The sequence below is a fragment of the Phoenix dactylifera genome, chromosome 10 (genome assembly GCF_051530095.1).
Source record: "Phoenix dactylifera cultivar Ajwa chromosome 10, Ajwa_hap1_PhDact_Kaust_v1.1, whole genome shotgun sequence".
Classification (NCBI taxonomy): Eukaryota; Viridiplantae; Streptophyta; class Magnoliopsida; order Arecales; family Arecaceae; genus Phoenix; species Phoenix dactylifera.
This window is the reverse complement of record NC_143199.1, coordinates 18,198,091-18,206,307: the sequence shown is the minus strand read 5'-3', so window position 1 is coordinate 18,206,307 and position 8,217 is coordinate 18,198,091. Positions and strand designations below refer to the sequence as shown.

At 54.2% G+C, this 8,217-nt stretch overlaps 1 pseudogene; it reads left to right on the top strand.

The window, feature by feature from the left end:
- The first annotated feature begins 7,256 nt into the window (after nt 1-7,256).
- LOC120104897 (secreted RxLR effector protein 161 pseudogene) lies at nt 7,257-7,718 on the top strand (annotated as a pseudogene).
- Nucleotides 7,719-8,217: the final 499 nt, after the last annotated feature.

Sequence of the window (8,217 nt, the reverse complement as noted above, 5' to 3'; positions counted from 1 at the left end):
TGAGTTGCCTTGGTTGGTGTTGATTGCGCTCCACCTTCCACCGGGAAACCTGCAAGCAAGCCTCGCACCACCACTGGGGTAGTGGGGGCCCTCCGACGATCAAGTCAGAGGAGATTGGAGGAGACGGAGAGATAATAGTAGCAAGTAGGAGAATGCTCTGGAAGTTCTTGCTTACCTCCCCCCTTCTCCCCCCAGCCGCATATATACCAGGCTGGGGGGTCCTTCTGGGGGGTTGGTCATCGTGTGGCACGATGGAGTTGCCATTGACATGGCCGTTACAGGGCGTCGTGGGGCAGCGCTGGGTACGGCCATGACAGGGCGTAGTGGAGCTCCGCTTTGTACGGCTGTTACAGGAGATCGTGGAGCAGCGCCGGATACGACCGTTGCAGGGAGTAGTGGAGCAGAGGGTCGCGGCGTGCTTCAGGGGAACAGCCTGTCGTTGTCGAGAGATTGCCGACTCGGGGTCGGATTGCTGGATCAAGGGGCAGCCGGCTCGGGGTCGGGCTGTGAAGCCGAAGATATCCGACTCGGGGTCGGACTGCTGGATCAAGGGGCAGCCGACTCGGGGTCGGGCTGCGAAGCCGAAGATATCCGACTCGGGGTCGGGTTACTGGATCAAGGGGCAGCTGTAGTCTTCTTGGGCGCGCGTGCCGGTCACATGGGGCATGGTGGCTGAGTTCCCCCGTAACAGTAGCCCCCCACTTCCGAGCCTGGAACCAGAAGGGGAACGGGTGAAGGAAGTGATGCTTCGAGATTGCCGCCATCCCTCGGAGAGGCGCGCGCGCTTCGAGCTCCCCGCCTTCTTTATGGCGTATGGCGGTTGTTGCTGACCTGGCAGTCTGAGGATTTCGGCGGACATCCTTCCTTAATGGCGTCGATTCGCCTTTGGGGCGCGAGCGACCCTTCGGCAGCCAGGCGTCCTCTGGCGTCAACGAGGCGTCACCCACCTTTCCGCCTATTTAACCGGGGGTCCTCCTCCGTCCGCCTTTCTCTTTATAGACATCTTCGAGTTTCTCCTTTGCGCTGCCGTCATCGCCGTCGGACTGTTCGCTTGCTCCTCCTTTGACTCTCTCGGAGCCGTTCTTCCTTCTCTTCCGGTGAGTTGCCCCATTCTTTAATTTAGGGCTCTCCATACTCTCCTTTTGTATTAGTATACTCCAGTCGTTCCGGTCCTTTCCCCCTTCTTGACCCTGTCCTGACCGTAGATTCACTGGCCATTAGGGATGGGCGAAGTGAGAGCAGACCGCATTAAGTCGGAGTTGGTCGCCGAAGACCTAGATAGGTTCGTGGCTCGATACCACCTTCCCGAGGCCTGCAATGTTACACTCCCGGGGCCTGAGGAGAGGATGTCCCATCCTCCTCCAGGGAAGGTTGCCATCAATGAGGGCATTCTTCAGGCCGGGTTCCGCTTTCCCCCCTCGGACTTAGTCGTTCAGGTGCTTCGGGGTTTAAGAGTGGCGCCGACGCAACTGGTGCCGAACTCATGGCGCGCCCTGACGGCCTTTCAGGTTCTCTGCCGCATGCACGAGGTTCCCGCCACCTTGAATGTCTTTTGGGAATGCTACGGCCTGAGCGGCCACCCCCAGGATAAAGGGTGGTGGTGCTTTGCGGCGCGGCGAGGGTGCGGCCTCGTCAAGGAGGCTCCTACCTCCATTCACGGCTGGAAGGGGCGCTTCTTTTTCGTTGACACAGATCCCTCTTGGGGAATCAGGGCAACCTGGGAGACGCCGATGAAGTCCCCGATTGGCCTATCGAGGTTGTCGAGGGAGGAATCCGATGGCGTCGCCGTCTTGAAGGAGTTGGTTGCCGAGGGCCGGCTCCCCCCGGTGGCTCGCCTTATTTCCGAGGATACCTTGGTGAACGTCGGTCTGAGCTCGGTCCCCGCTGACCGTGAGCCCGCCACCATTTCTTTTTTAGCTCCTTTCTCCTCTTTCGTCTCGTTCTTTCCTTCAGTTTCTCAACCTCCGACCACCTCGTCCTTTTTGCAGAGATCGACGACGTCATGCGGTCGGACAAGGCAACGGCTGTTGGTAGGACGTCCCTACTGGAAGCAGTCCGGAGGAAGAAACGAGCTCCTCCGAGCGGGGCCCCACCGGCGAAGAAGTCCCGCCGGTAGGCGACTCCGACGCCGACAGACGGGTCCGGACCCGCCGATCAGGGGGACGCCGCGGGCGCGGACCGGCAGTTGATGCTGTATCAGCCCTCCGACGCCGAGACTACCGTTTCCCCGGAGGCATCACCCGGGCGCGCCCGGGATGGACGGGTTGGACGTGATCGGTCCCCAGCCCAGCCTTTGACTCGGTCGGCTCCGGATGATACGAGGAGGGACGCGCCGAGGCCCCGGCCGAGCGGGACCCTGTCAATTCCAGGGGCGGTCCCCGCCCCGAGCATGGTCAGCATGACTCTTCCCCAAGCGATGGGTAAGGGTAAGGCTGCAGAACCACCGTCCGACTCCGGGGAGAAGTCGGGGTCGGCCTTCACTTTCGCCGGCGCCCGAAACCTCATCGAGACGGTGCTGCTGGAGAAGGATCGCAGGCGGGTCCGGGAGATGAGGGTCCCTGACGTTGGGGCTGCCAGCTGCATCTGTCTCATGTCGGTGAGTGTTCTTTTGGTCGCTTTCATCATTTATAGGCTCTGTTGATCCCCGCCTGACGCCCTCGTTTTTCCTATCTCTTAGCTCGCCCAGTACATGATCCACCTGGAGGAGTGCTACGAGAAACAGGCGAGGCTTCTGGCGAGGGCCGAGAGCCAACTGAAGGCAGTAGAGGAGGGAGGTCAGGCTGCGGCGGGGAGGACGACCAGGGACCTCGAGACGAGGCTCCAGGTGGCCGAAGAGCGGGCACTCGGCTTCGCCACCCTCGAGAAGCAACTGTTGGAGGCTCGGGAGCAACTCAAGGTTGCCTCGGGTCTCGAGGGCGAGATCAAGAAGGCGGAGGAGCGGGCCGAGAAGCAGTCCCGGAAGGCTGCCGACTACCGGGAGAGGTGGGAGAAGGCCCAGCGGTCAGCCGACAACGCCCGCAACCGGATCCGGTCTCTTGAAGCCAAGCTGGGCGAATTGGAGTCGGCCTTGGAGAAGTCCCGCGCGAGCGACCAGGAGCTTCATTCGCGCCTGGAGGAGGCTGAGGCTGCTCGCATCGCTGCCGAGGCGAAGCACAAGGAGGCCCAGGCTGATCTGCTGAGGGTCTCCTCCGAGGCGGATGACCGGATTATGGCGAAGGTCTTGGAGGCAAAAGCTCAGATTATGGAGCGAGCAGAGGCGGCGCTGGCCGAGAAGAGTGCGGAGATCGGGCGTCAGGCGGTACAGGCTTATCGTCAGTCCGCCGAGTTCACCCGTGACATGTCGGGGGCGGTACAGGCCTATCGTCAGTCTGACGAGTTCGTCCGTGACATGTCGGACGCGGGGTCCGACTTCTTTGTCTTAGGCTTCGAGGAAGGCCTGGCAAGGGTGTCGGCTAAGTACCCCGAAATTGACCTGAGTGGGATCTCCCTTCTCGACTCCCCTCCGGCGCCATTGCCTGTTGATTCTCCAACCGTCTCCCTACCCCTTGCAGACGTGCCGGGCATTCCCGACCCGGGGGTTCCTCCAAGCTGACCCTCTGTACTTTTCTTTGTGTGTTGGCGTTTTGCCAAGTTGTATGGGTCTCGGCCCTGAAACAATGAAAGTTAATGCAAATAGAGTTTCTTCATTTCACTTTCGTCCTTCTTCTTTCTAACTCTTGGTAGCGTCTCGCTGACTCCCGACTCTTGAAATTCTTCGGGCGCTAGGCCAGGTATCTGAGGGTTAGGCCTCAGGAAATTCTTCCGGCACTAAGCCAGGCATCCGAGGGTTAGGCCTCAGGAAATTCTTCCGGCACTAAGCCAGGCATCCGAGGGTTAGGCCTCAGGAAATTCTTCCGGCACTAAGCCAGGCATCCGAGGGTTAGGCCTCAGGAAATTCTTCCGGCGCTAAGCCAGGCATCCGAGGGTTAGGCCTCAGAAAATTCTTCCGGCACTAAGCCAGGCATCCGAGGGTTAGGCCTCAGGAAATTCTTCCGGCGCTAAGCCAGGCATCCGAGGGTTAGGCCTCAGGAAATTCTTCCGGCGCTAAGCCAGGCATCCGAGGGTTAGGCCTCAGGAAATTCTTCCGGCGCTAAGCCAGGCATCCGAGGGTTAGGCCTCAGGAAATTCTTCCGGCACTAAGCCAGGCATCCGAGGGTTAGGCCTCAGGAAATTCTTCCGGCGCTAGGCCAGGCATCCGAGGGTTAGGCCTCAGGAAATTCTTCCGGCGCTAAGCCAGGCATCCGAGGGTTAGGCCTCAGGAAATTCTTCCGGCACTAAGCCAGGCATCCGAGGGTTAGGCCTCAGGAAATTCTTCCGGCGCTAAGCCAGGCCTCCGAGGGGTAGGCCTCAGGGAATTCTTCCGGCGCTAGGCCAGGCATCCGAGGGTTAGGCCTCAGAAAATTCCGCTCGTTGGTCGGCCAAGGCTGGCGCAAGCCGAGGCGACCGGTCGGGGCTTCAGGCTAGTCTGCTCCCGGGATGATCATCGGGTTAGCCTGGCATCCGAGGGCCGAGCCTCGGGAAATTCCGCTCGTTGGTCGGCCAAGGCTGGCGCAAGCCGAGGTGACCGGTCGGGGCTTCAGGCTAGTCTGCTCCCGGGATGATCATCGGGTTAGCCTGGCATCCGAGGGCCGAGCCTCGGGAAATTCCGCTCGTTGGTCGGCCAAGGCTGGCGCAAGCCGAGGCGACCGGTCGGGGCTTCAGGCTAGTCTGCTCCCGGGATGATCATCGGGTTAGCCTGGCATCCGAGGGCCGAGCCTCGGAAAATTCCGCTCGTTGGTCGGCCAAGGCTGGCGCAAGCCGAGGCGACCGGTCGGGGCTTCAGGCTAGTCTGCTCCCGGGATGATCATCGGGTTAGCCTGGCATCCGAGGGCCGAGCCTCGGAAAATTCCGCTCGTTGGTCGGCCAAGGCTGGCGTAAGCCGAGGCGACCGGTCGGGGCTTCAGGCTAGTCTGCTCCCGGGATGATCATCGGGTTAGCCTGGCATCCGAGGGCCGAGCCTCGGGAAATTCCGCTCGTTGGTCGGCCAAGGCTGACGCAAGCCGAGGCGACCGGTCGGGAACGCAGCCAATGATTCAAATAAGCAGCCAATGATTCCTCCACCTATCATTGATAATGATTTGGAGAAGGATGAGTCTACTATCAATGTTCCACTTGAATCTGTGCCAGTTATCACTGAAAATATTGCTCCACCTATAGAACCAGTAGATCAAGAAGCAACTTTAAGAAGGTCATCAAGGGTAAGGAGATCTCCAATTCCACCAGATTATATAATATACTGTTGCTGGTGGTCCAAACCGAGAACGATTGGCACAGCGGTGTGAACGGGATTCCGTCTAAGTTACCTTGGTTGGTGTTGATTGCGCTCCACCTTCCACCGGGAAACCTGCAAGCAAGCCTCGCACCACCACTGGGGTAGTGGGGGCCCTCCGACGATCAAGTCAGAGGAGTTTGGAGGAGACGGAGAGATAATAGTAGCAAGTAGGAGAATGCTCTGGAAGTTCTTGCTTACCTCCCCCCTTCTCCCCCCAGCCGCATATATACCAGGCTGGGGGGTCCTTCTGGGGGGTTGGTCATCGTGTGGCACGATGGAGTTGCCACTGACATGGCCGTTACAGGGCGTCGTGGGGCAGCGCTGGGTACGGCCGCTTTGATCTCTTGTTTCGGAGAAATAAGTGGCTCACGAGGAATGGAAAGCCCTAGCACCCTCCACCCGAAACGCCTTAAGCGCGAAAAGCTGCGGAAGCAGCGAAAGAATACAAGAAAGAAACCATATCACCAGATAAATACGTTGATTGGACCAGCTGATTCGGAGTGTAAGGAAGAGGCCTCCCCAGTTAACGTTTATCCAGGTCCCTCTGCACCTGAAGGTGGACTTCTCTTCAATTGCTTGTGGCACAAGTGCTTCCATTCGTCTGACAGGGCGTAGTGGAGCTCCGCTTTGTACGGCTGTTACAGGAGATCGTGGAGCAGCGCCGGATACGACCGTTGCAGGGAGTAGTGGAGCAGAGGGTCGCGGCGTGCTTCAGGGGAACAGCCTGTCGTTGTCGAGAGATTGCCGACTCGGAGTCGGATTGCTGTATCAAGGGGCAGCCGACTCGGGGTCGGGCTGCGAAGCCGAAGATATCCGACTCGGGGTCGGACTGCTGGATCAAGGGGCAGCCGACTCGGGGTCGGGCTGCGAAGCCGAAGATATCCGACTCGAGGTCGGGTTACTGGATCAAGGGGTAGCTGTAGTCTTCTTGGGCGTGCCTGCCGGTCACATGGGGCATGGTGGCTGAGTTCCCCCGTAACATATACCTTCAAGAAAGCGATTATGATATCGGAAATATAGATGATCCAATAAATTTCTCACAAGCCATAAATTCAGTAAATTCCTCCAAATGGTTAGATGCTATGAAAGATGAGATAGATTCTATGGCTAAAAATAATGTTTGGAATCTAATTGAACTACCTCCAGGAGCTACTGCAATACGCTGCAAATAAGTTTTTAAAACCAAAAGAAACTCCAAGGGCAAAGTAGAGCGACATAAGGCCATACTTGTTGCCAAAGGATTTAGTCAAAAGGAGGGTATTGATTATCATGAGATCTTCTCTCCTGTTTCGAAGAAGGACTCTTTAAGGATAATTATGGCTTTGGTGGCTCATTTTGATTTAGAGCTGCACCAAATGGATGTGAAAACTGCATTTCTTAATGGAGATTTAGAGGAAGAAGTTTACATGAAACAACCTGAAGGTTTTGTTTCAGAAGATCAGAGTCAAAAAGTTTGCAAGCTAAATAAGTCTATATATGGACTCAAGCAATCATCCCGACAGTGGTATCTTAAGTTCAATAACGTCATTTCTACATTTGGCTTTGTAGAGAATGTTGTTGATAGATGTATTTATCTTAAGATCAATGGGAGTCGATTTATTTTTTTAGTCCTATATGTAGATGACATTTTGCTTACTAGTAGTGATTTGGCATTGCTTAGGGAGACTAAGCAATTTCTCTCCAGTAATTTTGATATGAAGGATATGGGTGAAGCCTCATATGTCATCGGCATTGAGGTTCATAGAGATAGATATAAGAAAAAAGTTTATCTATCTCAAAAAGCCTACATTAAGAAAATGCTGGAGAGATTTAGTATGAAAAATTCCAAACCAAGCCCAGTGCCTATTACTAAAGGCGAAAGTTGAGCCAATCACAATCTCCGAGAAATGAAATTGAAAGGGAGCATATGAAAGCATTTCCATATGCTTCACTAATTGGGACTTTAATGTATGCTCAAGTCTATACCAGACCTGATATAGCATATGTTGTGGGATTACTGGGGAGATTTCAAGCTAATCCAGGAATGGAACATTGGAGAGCTGCAAAGAAAGTATTGAGATATCTTGAAGGGACTCAAGATCATATATTCAAATACAACAAATCCGATCTCTTGGAGATAGTTGGATACTCAGACTTAGACTTTGCGGGATGTCCAGATAGTAGAAAGTCAACATCAGGTTATATCTTTCTACTAGCTGGTGGTGCAGTCTCGTGGAAGAGTTCGAAGCAAAAGATGACAGCTGCTTCAACAATGGAGGCTGAGTTATTAGCATGCTATGATGCAGTTACACGGGCTATTTGGTTGAGAAACTTTATCATGGGCTTACAGATCGTGGACAGTTTAGCAGCACTTTATCAAGGCCCATAAAGTTATATTGTGATAATTTAGCAGCAGTTTTCTCAATAAAGAATAACAAGATATCCAATGGAAATAAGCACATGGAGGTGAAATATCTTGTTATAAAGGAAAAATGTGATGACCATAAAGTTTCAGTTTAATACATCAATACTGTGCTTATGTTGGCAGATCCTTTGACCAAAACAATAGCCCTGGAATTGCATAAGGAGCATGTCGGTCAAATGGGTCTTTCTGTATTAATTAATTGATGTATTATTGTGCACATTTTAGATGGTTGTAAATCACATTTGTTGTATTTTTCTACTTCAATGAATTCATGTGGTTTATGCATACTATGGTAGCAGAAATTGTGACCAAAGAATGGATTTCATGAGAAGTTCATTCATAAGGGTTTGGTTATGATGGTTTAGTAATATAGTGATCATGGAAGGTTATACGCCAATCAAATAGGTGTTATTTCCGCCATGGTTCATATTATTATTCTCAAAGTAGTCAAACATAAAGTTTG